Source organism: Echinops telfairi, unplaced genomic scaffold (genome assembly GCF_000313985.2).
Source record: "Echinops telfairi isolate 266 unplaced genomic scaffold, ASM31398v2 ScPeMD7_7423;HRSCAF=8461, whole genome shotgun sequence".
Classification (NCBI taxonomy): Eukaryota; Metazoa; Chordata; class Mammalia; order Afrosoricida; family Tenrecidae; genus Echinops; species Echinops telfairi.
In genome coordinates, this window is record NW_022111323.1 from 3,787,694 (window position 1) to 3,805,679 (window position 17,986).

Sequence of the window (17,986 nt, forward strand, 5' to 3'; positions counted from 1 at the left end):
AATGAATGTACAAATGTGCTTTACACAATTGATGTATGTATGGATAGTGATAAGAGTTGTATGAGCCCCTAATAAAAATGATTTTAAAAAAAGAATGGAAGCACATATCTGTATATCATATATTTGACTGTCTAATATCTAGAATATGTAGAATGTAACAATAAAAAGACCAACAGCTCATATAAAAATAGGCAGAAGATCTGATTCATCATTTATTGACTATATGTATATCCAATAAACACGTGAAAATACTAAAACCTATGTATTTGTCCTGTTTTAAAACTTGGTCGACCTATTGTTCATTTCTGATTTTGTAGTGTTGTCATCTAAGAAGATGCTTTGTAATAGCTTCAGATTTTTTAATTTATTGAGGTTTGCTTTTTGGCCTAACATATACTATACTACACATTCCATGTGTGCTTGAAAAATGTATATTATGCTAATATTGGGGGGAATGTTTGATTTATGTCTATGAGGTCCTAGGGACCCTGGAGGTATAGTGGTTACGTGTTGGGTTACCAACCATAAGTTCAGCAGTTCAAAGCCATCAGGGCTTTCTACTCCAGTAAAGAGTTACAGTCTGAGAAACTCACTGTGGCAGTTCTACCCTGTCCTATAGGGTCAGTTGCTATGAGTCAGCATTGGGTGTGTTTTTTTTTTGGCTTTTGTTGTTGTTGTTGTGATATTGTAATTCACAACAAAACATTTAAAAACACAAGTCAGTATGTTAAGTGAAAAAGTCAAATACAAAAATTATGTAGATGAGGGAGTTCCAAAAAGTTTATAGAAAAATAAAATGAAAAGTTAAAGAAAATTTAAATGAACTTTTTAAAGCCTCTTGCATTGTAGTATTCCACTTATATAAAATGTCCAGAATAAACAAAAATCAAAAGACAGAAAATAGATTAGTGGTTTACAGAGCTTATGGAAAGTACAGAATGGCTCCTAAGGTATACATGGTTTCTTTTCAGGGTGATAAAATTGCCCGATAATTAGGCAGTGATGATGGTTGCACCTTCTTGTGAATATAATGTTAGGTACCACTGACACATGTGCAAATCATAGCAGTCCCATGTGACATAGTAGAACTGCCTCCATAGAGTTTTTTTGATTGTAATCTTTATGGAAATAGATCACCGGGTGGTTCTCCCAAGATGCTGCTGGGTGGGTTCAAACTGCCAACCTTTCAGTTAGCACGAGTGCTTAACTTTTTGCACTAAATCTACTGAATTATGTACATGAAAATGAGTTTTATATCTCAATAAAATAGAGTCCAAACAGTTTAGGTAGAGTGAAATTTCCCTCCCACATACGTTGAGAACCAGTTACAGATTCTGTAAGCAATCTTTGTAGACCTCTTTTGGTACATTTATGTGTCAGTGTGAACAATCCAAATGCACTCTACAGCAAAAGGTTTTGTTTGCTTTTTGATTATGTGTATTCTAGTGAGATAAACATGTTATATTATGCTCCATGTATTGTATTAATGATTATTCAGCTCCTGATACATACTCTTCAATGCTTAAATGCTTCTGCCTCAATGAATTGGTCTTAAAAAACAAGCACATGATATCCCTTTAGCTTTTGTTAGTTGTTGTTTCTGACCAGTCCAGTCGCTGCTGACCCATTATTACCATGTTAAACAAAATGAAACATTGCAAAGCCTGGGCTATCTTAGCAATTGTTCCTATGCTGAGCTCATTGTTGCAGCCACTGCTTCAATCCATTTCATTGAGGGCCTTTCTCTTTTTTGCTGCCCTTCTTTCTATGTTACCTACCGTGATGTTTTTCTCCAGGTATCAGTCTCACCTGAAAACATGTCATAAGCTGGTATGATGAAGGAATCCTTGCCTCTAAGGAACACTTTGACTGTACTTCTTCCAAGAGAGATTGGTTTGCTCTTTAAGGAGTCCATGGTTCTTTCAATATTCTTCTTTGTCCATAGTATTTTCAAAATTCTTCTCCAGCAGCACAATTCAAGTACATTTGGAAGTTCCTGTCAATGAAATGCTGCAACAATTGTTGCGTGGTCTGAAGCAAAAATTTACCTGTGTATGATATCAACAATTCTATAGTTTGAACATTCTGTTGGGTTACATTTATTTGAAATGTGAATGAATATGGATCTCTTCCAATCAGTTCGCCATGTAGATGTCTCCCAAATTTCCTGGCATAGACAAGTGAGCATTTCCATTGCTTCTTCAGCTTTCTGAAACATTTCAATGAATATTCCCTCCATTCCTGGAGTCTTGGTTTTTGGCTAATACATCCATTGCAGTTTGAACTTTTTTTCAGCACCATTGGTTCTTGCTCTTATGCTCCCTTTGGAAATCATGGGATATCAACTCCGTGCAGTACCACTGTGTATCTCTTCTTTTGGCGCTTCCTGCATCATTCAATATTTTTCCTACAGAATTTTCAAAATTACAATTCAAGGCTTGATTTTTTCCTTGAGTTATTTCAGTTTCATATATGCTGAGCATGTTCTCCCCTTTTAGTTATCTAATACTAGGTCCTTCCACATTAAGTTATAATTTTGCTTTGTCTTCTTCAGCTGCCCTTTGAAATTTTCTATTTAGTTCTTTGACATCATCCTTTCTTCCATTTGCTTTAGTAAACTACTCTATGAATAAGAGCAGGTTTCATCATCTCTTCTGACATTCACTTTGATCTTTTCTTTCTTTCCTGTCTTTTAGAGACCTTTTTCTTTCTTCATGAAAGATGGTCTTGATGTCCTTTCATAACCCATCAGGTTTTCTGTCATCAGTGTTCAATACGTCAAATCTGTTACTGAGATGTTTATTTAGAGGAAATTTTCAGATTCTAGCCTTTGTTACAAATGTGCAGTTGATTCAAGATGCTGTGTGTATAGTGGAAAAATCTAAGTCCTTATTGGAAACATCTAGAAATAGTTCTTCTAGATATTTAGAAGTGCACAACATGTTAAGAGAAAATGTAAAGTAAAGCCCTTTAAATACTTTTTTGTCATACATCATAGGAATGGTTGCATTTTGGAGATGGAGTTGTTCATTTTGATGTCTTGGAGGCAGTATACTGGGTATTGGGTTTGGAGTAGGGGTGGGAAAATGGATGTAGGGAGAAGGGATCTGTGGCCATAGTTAGACAAGTTCAGATTGTCTACACATATGTGCATTTAGTTAATATTGCTGGGTGTTAAAGGAAAAATATGTCCTAATGTCCAAACTATGTTCAAAATATTCTAATGATTGGAACTTAGAATATGTGAAATATGAATTTAGGAAAATTGGAAGTGGTCAAAAATGAAATGGAACCCATGAAGATCAATATCCTAGGCATCAGTTAGCTGAAATGAACTGGTATTGGCCATTTTGAATTAGAAAATCATATGATTCACTATACCAAGAATAACACAATCAAGGGGAATGGCATGGCATTCATTGTCAGAAAGGAACTTGCTAAATCCATCATGGACTACAATGCTATTTGTGATAGTGTTATATCTATCCACCTTTAAGGAAATCCAATCAGTACAACTATTATTCAAATTTATACACCAATCACAAAAGCTAGTAAAGAAAAAATTGAAGAATTGTACCAACAACTTCAATAGAAAATTGATCAAACATGCAATCAAGATGCATTGATAGTTATTGGTGGTTGGAATGCAAAAGATGGAAATGAAGAGGAAGGAATAGTAGTAAGCAATCTATTAGAAGGACTGTCTTCAGTGGGGTGCTCTTTTATAAACCACGTCTTGAGCTGGTCATTTTGTACTTAGTCATTGAAGATGGTGGAAGGAAAAAACCATCAATTGCTTATATGTAAGTTCAGAATAAAGCTGAAGAAGATTAGAACAAATCCACTCCCCTCCAAGAAATCATCTACTCTTCAGTCACATTTTGAGAGGCCCATCTGCAAGCAGAATTTCTGACAATGTTCTTTTGGCATTTTAAAATGCTTTGAAGCTATGCATAAGATTTTCAGCGGCTTTTTCCTCTGAAGTTGGGAGCTGACTCCTCTTTTTTTGTTTGCTCTTAGTCTGGAAACTCCGCTGAAACCTGTTCGCTTTGGGTGACTGCTCACATTTGAAATACAAGTGACATAGCTTCTAGCATCACAGCAACACACAAGCCACCAGAGTAAGACAAACTGACAGAAGTGGTGGTGATATCAATTATATTGTGTTTTAATTTGAGCATTCTATTGGGTTACCTTTTTTTTGGAATGGGTACAAATATGAATCTTTTCATATCAGTTGGTGTGTAGGTGACTTCCAAATTTCCTGGCATAGACAAGGAAGTACTTCCAGTGAATCATCCATTTGTTGAAACATTTCAATTGGTACTCAATCAATACCTGGAGCCTTGTTTTTGGCTAACACTTTCAGTGGTTTGAATTTCTTTAAGCACCATTGACTCTTGCTCATAAGTAAGTTATCTCATGAAATGGTGGAATGCTGTGAAGTTCTTTTTGGTACAGCGACTCTATGTATTGCATAGTCTTTTGATGATCCCTGCATCATTCTATATTTTGTCTATAGAAACTTACAATATTGCAACTTGAAGTCTGAATGTTTCTCTGGAGTTCTTTCAGTTTGAGATATGCTAACAACCTTCTTCCTTTTTAGTTTTCTAACTTTAGGTCTTTGTACATTTTATTATAATATTTTACTTTGTTTTCTTGAGCTGTTCTTTGAAATTTTCTTTTTAGTTGTTTGATTTCATCATTTGTTCCATTTGTCTTAGCTACTGTAAGATTAAGAGCAAATTTCAGGGTCTCGTCTGGCATCCACTTTGATCTTTTCATTCTTTCCTGGCTTTTAAAAGACCTTTTGCTTTCTTTGTGAATCATATCCTTGACATCTTCTCACAGCTCATTGGGCCTTCTGTCATTAGTGTTCAATGCCTCAAATTTGCTCCTGAAATGTTCTCAAAATTCAGGTGGGATAGACTCAAGGTTGTGTTTTGGCTTTTGTGAACTTGTTTCATGTTTAACCTGAACTTACATATGAGCAATTGATGGTTTGTTCCTCATTCAGCCCCAGGCCTGTGTTTAGCTGCTGATATTGAGCGTCTTTATTGTCTTTTCCAACAGTTGAAGTCAATTTGATTTCTGTGTAGTCCATTTTGAGAAGTCCATGTGTGTAGCCATTGTTTGTATTGTTGGAAAAAGGTGGTTGCTATAAACAAGTAATATATTTTACCTTAATTTCATCTGCCATAAACAATTTTACAGCACTCTTGTCTGTCATCAATAACATTCACATCCTTGCCTATGGTCAGAGGGGATTCACCAAAGATTTAATCCATATAAGAACCCTGCAAATGGATTTAGGGCTCCCACTGCCATTCATAGCCTTCTGCAAATTGGGTGTTCATAATTTAAGCTCTGATACCATTCCTTCCTTTGGATTTGGATTTTATTATTTATCATCTTTGGTTCACACAGGCTGGTATGCTTCTTCCATGTGAACTTAGTTGACAAATCACTTAGAGGACTTCAAGAATTTAAAATGTCCTTTGTAAGGATGAATGAAGTGCTATTCCTCTTGATTGTGTCATTCCCGGCAGAGTAAACCACATGATTTTCTGATTCAGAATGGCCAATACCAGTCCATTTCAGCTCACTATCACCTAGTATATCAATATTGATGCACTTCATTTTTGTAAACTTCCAATTTCCCTATATTCATACTTTGTACATTCCAAGTTCTGATCATTAGCAGAGTTTTGCAGATGCTTTTCCTTACCTTGGGTTGTGTCCTATCAGCAAATGAAGATTCTGAAGGCTCCATTCCCACACTGTGCCCCACTCATGTTACCATGTTCGACTCCACTCTGTGAAAGTAATTCTGACCAGAGAGACTCATCCTTCGGTACTATTTTGGACAATGTTCTGCTTCTAATCATTAGGCCGTCAGTATATGACAATGTTTGGAAGTTATGAATATGGTTTTCAGTGTGTACATCCTCTGAAGGGGGCAGCCATTTCCTTCTTCATGGTCTGCTCTTAAGTCTGGAAGCTCCTCTAAAACCTGTTCACTTTGGGTGGCCCTGCTGGCATTTGGAATGCCAGTGACATAACTTCCAGTATCACAGCAACACACAGGCTGAATAGCTAGCAGACAAGTGGTGGATCCCTTTGGAAGCTCCTTAAAGTCACAGAATGATGCCTTAGCACTTGGGAATAGTTCAATAAAGTTCCAGCAGTCATAGGAAGTCAGTTATCCCTAGTTCCAGCTATGTGATATTTCAGAGAAGATAATACAACAACTCCCAAACTCCCAAACGAACTGCTATTGAGTCAATGATGACTCACAGTAATCCTACAGGGAAGATCAGAACTGCCCCTGTTGGTCTCTGAGACTGCAAATCTTTTTAAAAAGTTTTATTGACATATAATTCACTTGTCATATAATTCAATAGCTCAATCATATTAAGATGAGTTGTAGAATAATCACCACAATCAATTTTAGAACATCTTCTTCTTTCTTGTACTCGATAGTTCCCCATTTCCTCCAAATATCCCCTGCCATACACCCCCCAAAATCATTAATCCCATCTCAATAAATTTACCTATCCTGGATTTAATATGCAGAAAAATATACAAAAACAAAGAAAAAACTAACAATAATAACAGAGAAAAACCTCAACTGAAAATAAATCAGAAAAAATTTAAAAGTAGAACATATTTAAAATGGATCAAAAGGGAGAACAAATGATAAGGTATTAAATTTTAACCTAACTGCATCTGCAATAATCTACTTTCCAATGTACACTGCATGATAGCTAAGTTATTCACATCCCAAGGCTGTAAATCTTGATGGAAGCAGAGAAAGCAATAGGTAAGCAATATAGTTTATATCTCACCTCAATATTTTCAAATGCCAAATCTATCAAGTCAGGAAGGAGTGAAAAAGCAGCCACCCTCTGAGGCAGCCTGTCACATTAAATAACAAAATCTCGAAGCTGAAGCATCATAGCATTATAAAGGATAAAAGAAAATCAGCCAGTCCACACCACCTGCTCCCGAATCAACATATAAATTCCCTTAACAACATCCTCTGACAGCAACTGCCCAGCTTTCTTGCTTGAACACCACCGATGATGAGATTGTCACAATCTGTCAAGGTAGCCTTACTTTTTTTTCATATAACTCTAATCATGAGCAAATTTTCCTGATAATCCTCTGTTTGCATGCATACACTAGCCAAAAATCTTTGAATTCGGGCAAAAGGGAAAAACCCAAGCAAAGTAGTGGGATTGGAAGGAAAATAAAACTCCTCTATAACAAAATTCCCACACATTTTCTGTTAGGTGGTAGTGGCTTGTGTGCTGTTTCTCTGCAGGGAGCTTTACTACTAGTATTTCAAACACCAGTAAGGTCATCCATGGTGAATAGATTTCAGTAGAAGTTCCAGACTAAGAACAGCCTGGAAAGAAGAAAAAGGCTATCAGAGGGAACCAAAACCCTATGACTAGCAGCAGAGTGCTGTCAGATATTGTGCCATAAAATGAGCCCCTCAGGGAACAGATGACAAGGATCTACATGTATCTTCCTCCCTGGGGGATGGACAGCGGAGAAGTGGGTGAAGAGGGATGTCAGATTGTGCAAGATATGATGAAATAATAATCATTTATAAATTATCAAGGGTTCATGGAGGAGGGGGTGCAGGGAGGGAGGGGAAAAATGAGGAGCAGATGCCAGGGGCTCAAGTAGAAAGCAAATGCTTTGAGAATGATGAGGGAAACAAATGTACAGGAGTGCTTGACATAATGGATGTAAGTGTGGAATGTGATGAGTTGTATGAGCCCCCAATAAAATGATTTAGTTAAAAAAAAGAATAAAGGAATGTTAAGGTTAAAAAAAATGAGTCCCACAGGTTGGAGAGCAATCAAAATACAACTGGGGAAGAGTTGTTTCCTCACAGTAGAGTCAACCTTAAGGACATGAATGGAATAAAGCTTTGGGGGAACTTTACCTGCTGATGAGAGCATGATTCAAAATGAGAAGTCACAGCCACAAACATCCATTAATAATTAGAACATTGAGTGTATTAAATAGGAATCAAGGAAAATTAAAAGTACTCTAAAATGAAATCAAACCTACAAAGATTGATATCCTAGTCATTAGTGAGTGGAAACAGACTGATATCGGCCATTTTTAGTCAGAAAATCACGATTTACTATGCTGAAATCATATTCATCATCACATAGAACATTTCAAGATCTGTCTGTGATAGGAAAATACCTATATGCTTACAAAGAAGTACAGTTAAATAAACTATTCCTCCATTTTATGCATTAACCACAAAAGTAAGTTATGAAAAAGCTACAGAATTCTACCAACTTCTTCCATCTGAAATTGATCAAACATATTAAGATGCATCGATAATTACTGGTGATTGGTATGTGAATGTTGGAAATTAAAAGGAAGGATCAGTAGTTGAAAATTATGAACTTGGTGATAGAAATAAACTTGGAGATAGCATAATAGAATTGTATCCAATGAAGGATTTCTTCACTGCAGTTACTTTCCCCCTGCTGCCCCAATAACGCCTTACCTTATGGAATACACAGGAATCAATTGGATTTACATAGTGCCAGTAACAAAGACCTCAAAACTAAGAACAATTGTGAGGATGGCACAGGACCAGGTGGCATTTTGTCCTGTTGTACATAGGGTCATTATGAGTTGAAACTGACCCAAAGGCATCTAACAAAAACAATAACAAAGTTCAGGATGGAATTGAAGAAAAATTTTAAAAGTCCACAGGAACCAAAATACAACCTTGAGAATATCCCACCTGAAGTTAAAAACAACTTAAGAGCATGCTTAATGCACTGAAAACTAATGACAGAAGACCTGACAAACTGCGGGGTGACATGAAGAACATATATGAAGAAAGCAAAAGGTCATTAAAAAGATAAGAAAGTATGAAAAGGTGAAAGTGGATGTCAGAAGAGACTCTGAAATGTGCTCTTGGTTTTACTCTACCTAAAATGAATGAAAGAAATGACAAGGTGTGACCTCCTCCCTGGGGGACAGACAATAGAAAAGTGGGTGAAGGGAGACGTCGGACAGGGCAAGATATGACAAAATACCAATTTATAAACTATCAAGGGCTCATGAGGGAGGGGGCAGCGGCGAGGGAGGGGAAAAATGAGGACCTAATGCGGGGGGCTTAAGTTGAGAGCAAATGTTTTGAGAATGATGAGGGCAATGAATGTACAAATGCGCTTTACACAATTGATGTGTGTATGGATTGTGATAAGAGTTGTATGAGCCCCCAATAAAATGATTTTTTAAAGGCTTTTTTTAAAAGTAAACTTTTATACCAAGGGCTCAAGTAGAAATAAAATGTTTTAAAAATTATGTACAAATGTGCTTGACACAATGTATGTATGAATTGTGATAAGAGCTGTAAGAGCCCCCAATAAAATTATTAAAAAAAAATAAATTTAAAAGTAAAAAAAAAAAAGAAATGACAAGGTCAAAGAAGTGAAGAGAAAACTTCAAGCAGCTTCTGGAGAAGAGCAGCTATAATGAAATGTGCCAAGACCTAGTCTTTGAAAGTCAAAAAGGAAGAACACACTAAGAGCTGAAGTAACTGGAGAACAAAAACCAAGCCTTGAATTGAAATATTAAAGGATTCCATGAGCAAACTAATGAATGAGCAGGTAGCAGCATAGGAAGATGGAAGGAATACACAGTCACTGTACCAAAAAGAACCAATCACCCTTAAACCATTTCAAGAGTTAGTATATGGTCAAGAACCAACAGTCTTAAAAGAAGAGATCAAAACTGACCTGGAAACATTAGCGAATAGCAAGGCCCTAGCAATTAATGCAATTGAAATATTTCAGTAGTCTTATCCTGCACTGGAAACACTCACTAGTCTATTTCCAGAAATATGGAAGACAATTAGCTAAAAATATTTGGAAAAGATCTATATTTGGGCCCATTCCAAAGAAAGGTGACCCAACAGAATGTGAAAATTATCAAACAATATCATTAATATCATATGCAAGTAAATCTTTGATGAATATAATTAAAAAATTATTATAGCAGTGCATCAACTTGGAATTCAAGTGTATTCAAAAGAGGTTTTTGAATAAGATGTATGATTGCTGACATCGGCTGAGCCTTGGCAAATAGCAAAGAGCAGCAAAAAGATGGTTATTTGTGTTCAATTGACAATGCAAAGACATTTAACTGTGGATCCTAATAAACTATGGATAACATTGAGAAATTCCAGAACAATTCATTGTACTCATGTGTAATCCTTACATAGACCAAGAAGTCATTTGTAGGGAACAAGTGAAAATGAAGAAAAGTATACACCATTATTGTACTCTCTCAACATACTTATTCAGTCTGCATGTTGAGAAAATAATCAGAGAAGCTGGACTGCATAAAGAAGGCATCGGGATTGGAGGAGGGCGAATTAACAATCTGTAATATGTAGATAACACAGCCTTGCTAGTTGAAAGAAAGATGGACTTGAAGCACTTGGTGATGAAAATCAAAGACTACAGTTTTCAGTATAGATTGCAATTCAATGGAAAGAAAACAAGAATCCTCAAAATTAGGCTAAGAGACAGCATAATGATAAACAAAGAAAAGATTGAATTTGTCAAAGATTTTACTTTACTTGGATCTACAATCAACACTCATGGAAGCAACAGTCAAGAAGTGGCACAACGTATTTATTCGAGAAAATCTGTTGGACAATACCTCTTCAAAGTATTGAAGAATTAGGATGCTACTTCAAGGACTAATGTGCACCAGACCCAAACCATGATGTTTTCAATCACTTCATATGCATGTGAAAGTTTGTCAATGAATAAAGAACAAGTAAGAATAGATACATTTGTACTATGGTGTTGGAGAAGGATATTGAAAGTAGTGTGAACTGTCAGAAGAACATAAGCATCTATCTTGGAATAAGTACAGCCAGAATGCTACTTAGAAGTGAGGATGATGAGACTTTTCTCATGTACTTTGGATTTATTATCAGCAAAGACTAGTCTCTAAAAAAGGATATCATACTCGGTGAAGTCAAGGGTCAGCAAAAAAGAGAAGATACTCAATGAGATGGATTGATAGAGTGGCTGCAACAATCAGCTCAAACATAGCAATTGTGGTGAAAGTCTAAGACTGGGAAGTCTTTAGTTCTCTTGTGCATAGGGCCACTATGAGTTGAAGCCAACTAGATGGCAACCTAAAAATGTCATCCAAAATCTTATTCTGTGTCACTACAGTGAAGCAACACTAAAGTGTGGCTGTAAAGGCGAATAGGGAAAACCGAAAAGAACCCACTACTGGTAAATACATCTCTCACTTCCTGCACATCTCCATCTCTCTTTTGGAGTTCCAATCCCAAGATCTGGAAAATTGTGTATGCTTTTAGTTCCCTCAGCACAAATGCCAGGAAGCACTTAGTACCCTGACCGGCACAGAGCCAATCATCATGCTGTGTATAGTCAGGTACAGAAATCTTTCCTCTGCCCCTTGAGGGAAAGAAGTTTAATAATTTTCACTAATCACACACACACAAATCATTATCAGAAGTCCAGCAATTTTTTCTTTCTTTCCAGTGCAGACACAATGAAAATTTAATGAGCTTCAAAGAGCAATGAAACATTCAGTTGTACATTGGATTAAAATCAAGAACAGAGAGAGATAAAGAAGAGGAAGAGAAGGAGGGAGAGGAAGAGGCAGTGAAGTAGAAAAAGGAGGGGAGGGAAAGATCCAGTGAAGAGGCCTGATCCTTACATTCCCACCTCTCCATCAAGGCATTAGTTCTGCCTCAAGTTTGACTCCTCCTCAATACAGATTTGTTGCATTATCCACAATACGCTTCCATTCATTTCAACAGAAACCACTTATTACCGTCTACATATTTTTATTGTTATAGTACCAACCCATCACACCCCTTCTTTAAAAAACCTTCCCTAATTTTTCTATAATTCTTCTTTGGTCACTGGCATGCCAGAAGACCCAGTTCAAGTAAGTCTTCCAACAAACTCTCTTAGGTTTTAAAACAACACTACAAGTCAAAAAAGTAAGAAAAAAATTCCACTTCCCAGAAGAGAAAATGGGGTAGCTTACAGTGAGTTGGTGGCAGTCTAGAAAGAAGCAATATCTCCAGGTTCTGATACCAGACGTATGAGGGTGCAGGCTAGGGAAACTGTATTCAACTCCTCATTCTATCACTACCTAGCTGAGCTATCCAGAATAAGTTACTTAACCTCTGAACCTTGGTTTCATATGTAAAGTAGAATAACATTTACTTCGTGGGTCTGTTGTTTTTATGAAATAATGTAGTGTATGTTAAATCTTTAGAACTCTTTCTAACAGAGTCAAGTATTAGCTATAGTATTACTATTACCTCCTAGGATGATACCATCTGAACCTACATCCTTGAGGTACCATGGTACCTCAGAAATAATACCTTCTAACCAGAAAGGGGTTTTAGAAGATACTTTAATAATTTTCCTCATAATTTCATTAGTTTCTTCCACTTAAATTGCTGCTTCATTGACAGACAAGCTCTAAATACTTGTCATCAAAGAAAAACGTAGTCTGGTTGTAGATGTTGATGTTTTTGCCCATGACAAGTTTTCTTAAGGTGAGAACTCAAGTAAAAATGGGTGTGTAGGTAAGGTTCAGGGACAGCCTTCATAGATTAGTCAAAAAACATTCAGATGCCTCTGAGAAAAACTGCACCCCACTTGATCCTTACGTCTTCTTCTTGCATTGGTTTCCATGATCCTCATTGTCTGCTTAGATATTAAGAGAATGTGGGATTCTATTAGTCAAGTAATTCCAAGAGGAGTGCTTGGAAAAAATTAAAATCAAATTAGTCAGATTTACTGCACTGTAGCCAGGGTCCATTGTTCTTGGAGGAAGAGGGTGCAATAAATGTGCGACATATCTTGTAGATATTGACTCTGCCATGACCTTTAGAAATTCATTCTGTTTCCTCTAAGTGTTTTTTTGTTTGAGCTAAATGAAAGAAAGGCCTTCTACTTAAGGTAACAAGATATGGAAGCTCGAACCCTTCTCTGTCTGATTTCATAATGAGAGTTTAATGTTACTGTTATTGTTGCTACTGTTGTTGTTATGTGTCTTTGAGTAGGTTCCAGGTGTGCTGATTATGGATTCAAGTAAAACGAAATCTTTGACAACTTCAAGCTTGTCTCCATTTATCATGAAATTGTCCATTGATCCAGTTGTGAGGATTTCTGTTTTCTTTACATTGAGTTGCAATCCATATTGTCCTTGATTTTCATTAATAGGTGCTTCAAGCCTGCCTTACTTTCAGCAAGCAAGTTTATGTCATGTGCATATTGCAGGTTGCTAGTAAGCCTTCTTGAAATCCTGCTGTCTGGGAGGGAGGGGAAAAATGAGGACCTAATGTCGGGGGTTTAAGTGGAGAGAAAATGTTTTGAGAATGATGTACAAATGTGCTTTACACAAGTGATGTGTGTATGGATTGTGATAACAGTTGTATGAGCCCCTAATAAAATGTTTAAAAAAAAAAGAAAGAAATCCTGCTGTCTATAGTCCAGCTTCTAAGATTATCTGCTTGGCATACAGACTGAATAAGTATGGTGAAAGGCTTTAACCTTGACACACACCTTTTCTGATTTTAAACCATGCAGTACTCCCTTAACTAGTCACTTCAAAGATATGAAGAAATATGCCAAAGATTACACGATTTACAAGCACTAGCTATAAGACATGAAGTCAGTTATATCGTTCAGATCAGTCTTCGAGAATTTTAAAGTATTTCACAAAGGGGTCTGGAGTCCTGGGAGGCAACCAAATGAAAATGCCAGGAAAGTGTTCTCAGAGTATTTTCATTCACTTTTTTTTTTCTTTCTTTCCTGACTTCCCGACCTTTCTATTCTCATGATCCCTTACAACTCCAAAACAATGCCCAGGCAAAAGTTTGATATTAATCATTTACCCTTCAGCAAAAATAGGCTAAAGGCAATGCTCCCTTTTTAGGGGAATTATTCATAATAAAGAGCATCTTGGCTTCAGAGAGACAGTAAGAGAAAATGTAGGGAGGTAAGCCTCAGGTCTGGACATTTATGCCTCTGGCAGTTTCCTCATCAATGGATATGTGTCTTTGGCAGAAGACAAGAGCAAGCTGTCTCTTAGGGTAGTTGCTCAAAACACAGGAGGGCACAGCTTCTGAGTTAAACTGCCTCTTCTAGTACTTCATATCATCTTCTTTGGTGGTGCCCACTGGCAGGTATCCATAGAAATAGCCTTACTATCTGGGCTGCCTGTAAAAGTATTAATGGTACCCTTCACTCAATATCTGTGGTGCCAAGTCAAATGTTTCCTGCCCCTCTGGGAAGCTCCATTAAATCAATTTTATGTACTTTTCAGAGTGGCTTCAGGCTAGGAAATACATGTGACCCTCATATCTAAAATCACGGAACAGCCTGAGACTGGTAAAGGGGATAGGGCCTGTTCTACTCCCTCGTGTCTGGCTCTGAAGTACTAAGGCCAAAAAGAGAAGGCCCTAACTTAAAATTCCCTAGGGAATCAACATTAGATATGACACCCTTCAACTCAGATCTCTGACTTCCCTGAACAAAGTTTCTGCTTACATTTATCGGTCTCTTCTTGCTTGATAATTGGTTAGATGTTCCATCTCACCATTCCCAGGAATCCCATCATTGACTAAAATGCTCACTGCCCAACATAAAGTGACCTCTCATAGTCCTATAAGGCATATGGGAAGGTTCTTTCCACCTCAAAAGGTCAGATAATTCTCGGTCCACAACTCCTCATTTAAACACTTACATTGCTCTCTTATCTAACTCATTGGATCTGAGTTATAATTCTAGTCAAGGGAAGGATTATAAAAGCTAATTTCCTCAACGTATCAACCTATTCCATGATGCTCAGAGATGATCATCCACAGTGGTAGGGTCTTCTTTCTACTCAAGGCCCTAGCCTCCTTTGTTTCATGCTTACCCTGTTTTAAGAGTAACTAGCTCAGAAGTTTAATGATATGCATATATGTATTTAGACCTTGATTGTTGGATCTCTGACAATGGTACCCATTAGGTCTGATCCCTAGGACCCTTTGCACTGTGACTTATTTAATGGAGTTGGCCTGCCAGACTTCAGAACCTCCAGAAATGATTAACTTCAGGGACCATGTCTATTCTGTGCATGTCTAAAGCAGGAAAATATAAATTCTCTCATTAAATGCTAATATACCCCAAACTAAGACTAGCCTTCTGAAAGTCAAAAGGCAGACTCATTAGCCTCCTAGTGTGGTTTCCCTGCTGCAGGACAAAAAGGCTAGGAGGAGCTCTCACAACATGCCAGATACCTGTCCACTTGGTCCAAGGAAGTAGCTATAGTTTGGTGCTAGAAAGTCACTTTTGCTCAAGGTTTAGTAAATACTAGCAAGGAGGTAATAACACTAAAAACAAGCCATTGTGGTAGTTACATAACTTTATGCTACTTGAAGATATATTAAAAGTGTAGGGGTGGTATTCAACTTTTCAATCAAGTCACAGCCTAATGTTGACTCCTTGTTGGTATGTCATTCTCATATGGAGAGTCCTGGGAACCTCCCCTTATCTCTCTCTTCATCTTCCTGCTGAATGACCCTGGTTTCTTCCAGGGCCCTGGATGCGTCCACTCCCATTGAATCCACATGACTCTGTACCTACCAGCCTGTGATATTATTGCCTTCTGCAGCATTTCTTGTTACTTCAGGAGTCTGAAGAGGGATTTAACAGCTAGTATAGGACTTATGGACTTTCATTGGACTGAGCTTGGATGTTTTCTTGATGTATGATTGCTTCTTGATATAAAGCTTTGTGTTAGACAGGGTTCTCTAGAGAGATAAAGCCAAATTGCTGATAATTTAATATACTTATTTATAAAGATAGATATACAACAAGAAATGAACTGTTAAATCATATACAGATAAATATATAATACAAGAAATAAACAGTTAAATTATAAAGCACTACAAATGGCTCAATGCAACTCACGTCCTGAGAGAGAGTTGTGAGAGATTAGCAAGCTGCTTTGCCACTGGGACCATATGATCCAGCTGACACGATGGTTCTAGAAGTGTCAGTTGTAGATAAAGATGCAGTGTGGAGTCTTTGGCAGACCCCTATTGGTGAATCACAGCGTAGACCATTGGGATTTTGGAGTAAAGTCTTGCCATCCTCTGCAGACAACTACTCCCCCTTTGAAAAACAGCTGTTGGCCTGTTACTGGGCCTTGGTGGAGACTGAACGCCTCACCATGGGCCACCAAGTCACCATGAAGCCTGAACTACCTAGTATATAAATTGGATACCCAAAATTGGGGGAAGATAAAGGCATGAAATGGTTGGCTTACAAACTTTCATAGGTAGGGGGAAAAATTCACAGGATTATAGGGTTAAGGTATAGGTGTTACTTAATTGCAATGGTGAAGCTAAGAATTATATACAGGTGCCAGGTTGGCAAGGGGTGGATTGAGTTAGTTAATTGTGCCAACCTGGCTGATAAACACATGTGGGGCTAATTGAAAGGCGGAGGGATAAAAGGGTGGTGAGCCTCGCCTTTCTAGTTCTCAGGTCTCTTGCTTTGTGATGGTCGCACCAGGGTGCAGCTGCCTTAGCAGTTCCCTGCTTCGGCTTGCAAGATTGACTTCCTATAAGACATCCCCAAGGAGAAGCCACATGGACCTATCCCGATGCAGCCCTGGGTGCTGGAGCAGCCGTGTGGAGACCCCTGCTAGTGCTGAGATGCTTATTCATTCACTGACTCAGCTTTCCTCCTGCAGTCGGCATCATTGCCTCTGTTTTGTGAGGTGGAGGACTTTGTGGACTGGTGTTGGGCTAATGGGTTAATGTTGGACTGGTAGGCTTGGGCAGCATTGGGTTGGGATGTTTTCGTGATGCACACTTTCTTTACATAAAACTCTCTTATACATGAGTTGTTGTGGATTTGTTTCTCTAAAGTACCTAGACTAATACAAGCTCTTTCTTACACATATATGAGTATCACTGGAGTTATTCCTCTAGTCAAGCCGGACTAACACATTATAGTACCTGAGGAGTGGGGTACTAGAGAAAGAAATCATGAAAATGGAGATTGGAGGCTTGTCTGATTTCTTCCTTATCACAGTTTTTCTTCTTTGGTGAGCTGGAGGTCAGATAGGACCATGTAGTTTACTGGAAAGGACATTGGAAATGAAGGTTTTGATTCCTAGAAGTTGTCTATGGTTAATCATGTCTGAAATGGTGAAAATGTGTGTGATAAATGTAAATTTTGAGCTCAGGGGGCAAAATCAACCCTTGAACTTCTCTGAGGCCATATTGCTTAGTCAAAATGGTTGACCAACAGCCAGGCCCTGGATTAATGTAGCCAGAGACCTAAAGCCATATTGCACATGAATGGAAGAGTTTGGATAAAATAAGATAGACTTTGCCTGTTTTTAATAAAGTGTTTAGAATCTGACTAAACTAGGATTATATTGATTTATTCTAAATATTGTAATTAATATAATGTGTAATAGAAATGGTTATTGGAAAGTATGAATCATTTGTAAACTCACTGCCTTTAGTCATTAAATTGGTTCTGTTAAATGGGTATAGGAAATACTGACAAAGAATGCTTAGAAAAGGTAAGCCCCACATAGCCCCTTGAGTGCTCAGAACATTTGCATTTTAAAAGACTTGCTGCAAGATCTGTTAGCACACTGAAGGGGGAAAAAAGGAGCCATTTGGCCCTTTTCTGAAATTTGAACTGGTGGTTTCTCCTGAAGTTGGAAAAATCTGGAGTCATGAAGGAACTCTTCTCTCTAGGAATGATCATTAAAAAGGAGCTTGTGGGTAGCTTGAAATGCTTGTTAGGAGACTACCTAGATCCACTTGTTGAGTAGAAGTGGGAGAAATGCAGCAATAGAGATGGGTTGAGTCTGGCCACTGATATCCATGGACCTGGTTCACAGGGCTGCA

The 17,986-nt window shown here is 37.7% G+C and overlaps 1 protein-coding gene across 6 annotated transcripts in view; it reads right to left on the minus strand.

Moving 5' to 3' along the window:
• The window catches only part of ARHGEF9 (Cdc42 guanine nucleotide exchange factor 9), a 308,501-nt gene that overhangs the window by 191,168 nt on the left and 99,347 nt on the right, over positions 1-17,986 (minus strand). The window lies entirely within an intron of this gene.